Here is a 7,186-nt window from a genome sequence, read left to right on the forward strand (position 1 = left end):
GGGGTCGGGCGGGGCCTGGCGCCGGAGCCGCCAAGCGGCCCTCGGCCGGAGAAGCTAGTGCAGAAGCCTCGTGAAGTGGCGCTGGCTCGCTTCCCCGCCACTCTGACTATCTGAGGCCAGTGGTTGATGTGTAACCTGGGCCTGGTTTTCTCACTTATACACGCAAAGCTCAAAGGAAATTTATGAAAATATTTTTAAGCAATCCAGTTTAGCTTTTCACTTATAATTTTTCAATTGCTTCTTAGTAGGAGGACGAAGAGGAATAGAAAACATGAATGACTAACTTTGAACAATTAGCAAGATTATATTAACCTTCATGAAAACTCCATAAACTACATGTTATTATCTACTCTTTAACTAATGGGATAGCTGAGATACAAAGAAGTTAATTTTTTTTGTCCATGATTGCGTGGAAAGTGGTAGAACTGGCGTCTGGACTGGAATCATTACGTGATGTTGCTTTCTTATACATATTTCCGGAGAATGATAATAGTGTTAACTATGATTATTCTGACATTTGGGGAACCCATTGCTTAATTTTGGATCTTCAGCTGGAGAAAGCAAAACTTTGTAACATTATTTTTCTTTATTAAATTTTTTTTCTATTTCTTTTGTTTTGTTGTTGTTGTTGTTGTCTGGGGTTTTTTCGGGGCGGGGGTCTGTGTGGTCTGTGCCTCTTGTGGGATCTTTGTTCACCAACCAGGAATTGAAGCCAGTCAGACCTTTCGTAGTGAAAGTGCAGAGTCCTAACCATTGGCAGACCAATGAATTCTCTATTATTTATTTTACACAGAAGACAGGAGTGACAAGAGGACTTTACTTACCCCAAGGCAAACCCATATTTTTCCTAAAGTAAAATCCCCACCCTTAACTATGTTTTGTAACAAGTGGGAGATTGTAGTTTTCAAAGTTGGTCACATTTAAAGATAAGGTTGACCTGCACCGGGCAGGGCTGCAAGCCTTTTGATTGCTCAGCCTCAAGATGCAAGGAACACAGAGTTAGCAAGAGACATCAATGGTTTATTGGATAGGGGATCTTACACCAGAAGCAAGAGGGTTCTACAGAGACATACTCTAATGGGTGGCAGATGGCAGGCTGGCCGTGGCATGAGTCTTCCCTGTCAGAAGAGGGAATTGTTACAGAGGAAATTGATATCAGGATGGCTCATTGGTTACCAGGGAAACCAGCAGAGGAGCACAACCCTCACTGCCCCTTTGATAAACCATCTTTGTGAAGTTGTTCTGATTTTAAGATCACAACAGTCAGTAGCTGGGGTGGGGGCAACTCTGTAGGCCTTTACTGATCAGGTTCTATGATTAAGAGGCAAGATCAGTCAGGTGAGTAGGATGTAGCTGAAGCAGGGTCTGATTGTGAAGGGGATGTACAGCCAGCAAGACAGCAGCCATCTTGGGTAGCTTAATCATACAATTAGCTCACCCTACAAGTTCTGCTTTCAATGTGACTTATGCTCACTCCTCCAAGTAGAGGTGGGGTCTGTGTTCTCTCCTTCCAGGCTAGGTCTAGACAGAAATATGGATAAAGAAGTTTGTCTAATGATTCCAGTTCTCAGACTCCAAGCCTCCCAGCTGAGACCCTAGACATCATGGAGAAGAGACCAGCCATCCCTTCCTGTGCCCTGTCTGAACTCATGATCCACGGGAACAAAGATAGAAAATAAATGGCTATTGTTTTAAGCCAGTACATTTTGGGGTCATTTTTACATAGTAATAGATAAATACAGCACTCCTAACTTCCCCAATCACCCAAGGTTGGTCCCTTAGAGTGAGGTGTGATGCCTCTGTGTATCAATAGGCCATCAAATCCTGCTTCCTTCCTTTGAATGTTACACTCAAGTCTCCTCTCTTGCTGACACTACTCTAGGCCAAGCACAAACATTTTCATAGCTATTGCTTTAATACCTGTTGAAATCATTACAATGTGTACCAGTTCTTTAATTGTGTTTGTGTGTGTGTGTGAAATGCACGAGATATATCTATCTGATCTTTATCTGAAAAAGTTGAATTTTTAAAGAACTCAGAAAATTAAACAGCTAGTCTGGCCTAATAAACAAAGGCCAAGGCTGATAAGTAGACATGGAAAAATAGTAAAAAATGACTAGTTATAATAATAGCTCCTTATTATTTCTAAGTATGGGGCATTTCTTTCACCAGGTAATTCACTTAATCCTCACAAAAATTCCATTAATTAGGGAGTTTTATTGCTCACATTTCTATAAAGAAACAGATAAGTTATATAAATTGTCCAAGGTCACAGAGCAAGTAATTAGTAACAGAGCTACAATCTGAACCCAAACTGTCTGGTTGCCAGGACTAGACTTAATCTCTACATTAGCTGTGCCTTAGGAGAATTCCCTTAGAAGCACAGAGGGTCAACTTTGACTTGGCAATTCTGTTATCAAAAGCACCATCAGGAAATATTGCCTCTATGTTGGACTGGATGACTTCTAGAGCAGTTCAAAGAGACTTAGGGGCAGTGGGGAGAGAAAAATAGCAAATATGCTCCTGATCTACAGTAGATAACTCCTTCAAACGTCAAAATATGAGCAGATTCAACACAAATATGAGCAGAAGGCCAAAATGTAGTTAACAATTTCATTTAAGAGTCTAGGATTTTGAAAAGTCAAATTTTTTGTAAGAAAATAGGGAAAATCACTGCAACACAAGTGTAAGCATTTGAGTGCTTTACACTTAGAACCTAGGTAAATAAAAAACTAATGCTGATCTTTATTTATTTAATCAAAAAAAATTCACTGGGAACCAATTCAGGATTAAAGCATAAAATTGGGACTTAGGGCAGAGAGGTAATTACTGAAGGTATTAGGTAGATGAAATTATCCAAAGAGTCTACAGAGAAAAAAACCTGGGGAACACCTACTTTTAGGTGGAGGAAGAGGACTTACCAGAGTAGATGGAGCAAGAATTATAAAAAGAAAGGTGTCAGAGAACCAGATTACTCTGTGAGTTAAGTCATGCTGCACTCTCCACGTCCACTTCTTTACACACCTGTGACAATCCCTCACTCACACCTTGGATGTGAAGCAGTAACCGCCCTGAGGGGGAAACAGAATGGAAGAAAACAGACAACGGGATGCTAAATTTTTTATTCCAAAATTCTGAAGTCACAGTTCAGGTAGAAGACAAGAAATATTTGAAAATCCATTTTTCCTACCCCTACCCAATACTAGTTAAGTAGAATTCAGGAGAGAAAGGCTAGAGCTGGAGAGGAAGTCAGAGGGAGGATCAGCCACTGATGAGTATCCCAAGAAAAGGCCATGATCCCTGTCTCCTCCTAAAGTCCAGCCACTGGGGAATGCGACAGAACCATCCCCTCTACACACACACACACACACACACACACACACACACACACACACTGGGGAATGCGACAGAACCATCCCCTCTACACACACACACACACACACACACACACACACACACACACACACACACACACACACACACACACACACACACACACACAGAGGATACATTCAGGATTATGAGGGAGAGGAGATCTGTTCCCTGATCCAAACAGGCTTATTTGAAAAAGTAACCCACATGAGCACTCAAGGTTAAATGGAAGACTGAGGTGGTTGCCTTTGGTGTTTGGATATGAGGAGCCTAAGGTAGCCTTACAGAAAGTCCTCATGACACCAAAAGCCCCCCAAACAGCTAAATGGATGATTTTTCTGTTATAGCTGTGAAGAGTGCAGAAGTTAGCTGAACTGGAGCTGATGATCCTCAAGAGCCTCCACTACTGGGAAACTGGGTCTCACCCTGCACGTCTGGAGCCATTACCATGCTGGATATGAGACAGACTGGGATGGTACGATGCCCAGGATAGAAGAGGTGAAGCAAACAATCTTCAAAGCGACCTTTAACCTAGAATTTATTAAAAGACAACTGAATTTGACTGAGTTTATGTGAAAATGACTAGACTAACATTTCTTCCATGAGATAGAAATGAAGTGCTTAAATAAAAACAATTAAGTCAATGGAGAAGGAAATGGCAACCCAGTCCAGTATTCTTGTCTGGGAAATTCCGTGGACAGAGGAGCCTGGTGGGCTCCTCTATTGTCCTCTATAGAGGCCTCCTCTACAGTCCATGGGATCACAAAGAGTTGGGCAAGACTTGGCAACTAAACAATAACAAAGAAGCCAAAATAAAACATGGAAAGGCAAGTGACAAGAATTTTCAAGACTGGAGCTTTGGTTTTCTTTGTGTTTTGATCCATAGTAACCTTTGGACAAGTTACTTTTCACACCGATGTTGCCTTTGGCACAGTAAGAGCCTCTGAATCACAGACTGATATACAGCTTGCACAATGTGAATCCTTTCCATTCTGCAGTTTTAAGATTTGAGCCAAGGCCCTGGTTTGTTTTTATTGGGCATTACCCCTTAACTGCACAAATAAAGCTTTTTTTAAAATTTATTTTTTATTGAAGGATAATTGCTTTGCAACAAACAAAGCTTTTGATAATTAAAAGAGAAAATGAAATTCAGTTTAGAGAGAATTAAAGCTTTTTTTTTTTGCATATATGAACTTTGAGTTATTCCTGTCACAGTAGATAACACAGTGTTTGGACAGAGAGTCACTAATAAAGAGCTACATCTTTTGAAATGTACCTCATCTTAGATTCTAAGTTAACTACTGTTGTTAATCTAGCCAAAAAGTTAAGTGGAGACTTATGTCTTAGAAAGTATACTATCAGTATTGATAAAATAAATTTTTTGGCCTCTTCCTCTTTGAAAACATCCATAACTATAGTCATAAGATCCAGGGTGCTTTTGTAGAAGTATAAGTTAGTTTTAGAAATATCAGAACAGGAAACATCCATAACAGGAAACAAAGCAGAAAGTAACAAAAATTTAAGAGTTTAGAAAAAGGTGAGTGCTAGATTCACAATGCAAAGATGTTTGCTATTCATTTCTAATTAAATTCTTCTATAACCAGTAACTTCTGGGACTTTCCTAGTTGCCCAGTGGCTGAGACTTTGTACTCCCAGTGCAGATCCCTAGTCAGGGAATTAAGATCCCACATACGGCAACTAAGCCCAGGCATCACCACTACTGAGCCCACATGCTCTAGAGCCCCCAGGCGCCACAACTAGTGAGGCTGCATGCCCAAGAAGGACCCAGCGCAGTCAAACAAGTAACTTCTATTATACTTAGTCTGTTGGAATAACTCATTGTACTAGGTTGGCCAGTGTCCCCCACAAATCCTGCCTGTGAATGACTTTATTCAGAAATAAGGTTTTTGCAGATGTAATAAAGATGAGGTCATAGTCCTAAATACAACGACTGATGTCCTTATAACAAGAGAGGGCACACACAAATGAGAGGGCCATGTGGAGGAGGCAGATTGGAGTGATTCACCTACAAAAAGTGAGACACCAAGGAGTTCCAACCACCACCAGAAGCTAGGAGAGAAGCAAGGAATATAGATTCTCCCTTAGAACCTACAGAAAGAGCCGCCTCTGTCAACACCTGGATTTCAGACTTCCAGACTCCAGAACTCTGAAAAAACACATTTCTGTTGTTTTAAGTTACTATGTTTGTGGTACTTAGTTATGGCTGCCATAGGAAACCAACCCTTATTGTTTCTATTTATATAACCCATAACCCACATTTTGTGAAATCCTGGCAAGGACAGAGTCAAAAGCTTCATCAGACCTCTGGAAATGTTTGTACCCCATTGTTGAAACAATTTTCTAAGCCCAGTGTGAGGCTATTCCTGCTGCTGCTGCTGCTGCTAAGTCACTTCAGTTGTGTCCGACTCTGTGTGACCCCATAGATGGTAGCCCACCAGGCTCCCCCATCCCTGGGATTCTCCAGGCAAGAACACTGGAGTGGGTTGCCATTTCCTTCTCCAATGCATGAAAGTGAAAAGGGAAAGTGAAGTTGCTCAGTCGTGTCCGACTCCTAGTGACCCCATGGACTGCAGCCTAACAGGCTCCTCTGTCCATGGGATTTTCCAGGCAAGAATACTGAAGTGGGTTGCCATTGCCTTCTCTGGACTCCTGCCTTGGGTGCCAAATCAGCTAACTGAAACTTAGATAATATTCATGTCCCTATAAATGCTCCACTTGTCCAGAAATAGAGTATATCAAGCCAGCAAATTCCCAATTGCCAAGAATTTTTAATAACTTCTTTCTTCTAAGTAAGAACAGATATGCAACCTCAGACAATTAAGTCAAATGCTCTTTCCTTATTACCTGATTGACCTAATAGCCTTATAGGGAGATCTCTGACCACCAAGCCAATCATGTGGTTTCCACGTTGCCACTTCTAAAGCTCTATAGAACTTGCTCCTGCCCCAAATCCCTCAGCAAGAGTGGTCCACTGCTTGTGAGGCACTCTACTCCCCTAATCCATAGCAACTGCAAGTTTTCTCTTGAATAAAGAATATCGAACTTGTTATTAAGTTTATTTTTGTCATTTGACATGTATTTGAGTAAGAAAATGATTACAATAGGAAGATGCAGAATAGTAGCGAGTTCCTAGAAGTAACTTTCATATGATTTATCTTGGAATTTAGAAAAAGATACAAAATAAGATATTTTAGAAAATTCTTAATGAGTTAAAGACAGAAATCCTACTTGTCCCAAGAATGACTTTTGAGCTTGTTCCATATTCCTACACATTTGAGGATGGTTTGGTCTGCTCAACAGTGGCTCCCAAGCCTTTCAATTTACAAGCAGTAGGAACCCATTGAACAAGGAACTGCACTAAAAATGTGGGAAATTTTTTAAATGATGAAAATCTTTTATGTTTTAGATTGGGGTGGCTCCTCAGCCATAGGCTAAAAGGAATAACTCAACTCATATCTGCTGGCATCTTAGGCCTCAGCCATTGAGGTATGAACTCAAGAGAAAAATTAGACCTAGGCCAGTGGTCCAGAAATGCCATGGATTTAAAGCAAACCATCTTGCTGACCACAACCTATACTCTGTACATTTAGTCTACTTCCAAACATAGGCCAAGAAGCAACCCAACAGCTAGTCCCCACTTAACTTCTCCTGGTATACACATACTATGAAATGTTCCTATTCATTCAGTGAATACAGTAGAAATGAACACAAACAGAGGTCAGGTTCTAGAAATACTACATAAGTAGAACCAATAATACGGTACAGAGAGGGAAGCAATAATCAGTTACATGAT

Source organism: Muntiacus reevesi, chromosome 9 (genome assembly GCF_963930625.1).
Source record: "Muntiacus reevesi chromosome 9, mMunRee1.1, whole genome shotgun sequence".
Lineage (NCBI taxonomy): Eukaryota > Metazoa > Chordata > Mammalia > Artiodactyla > Cervidae > Muntiacus > Muntiacus reevesi.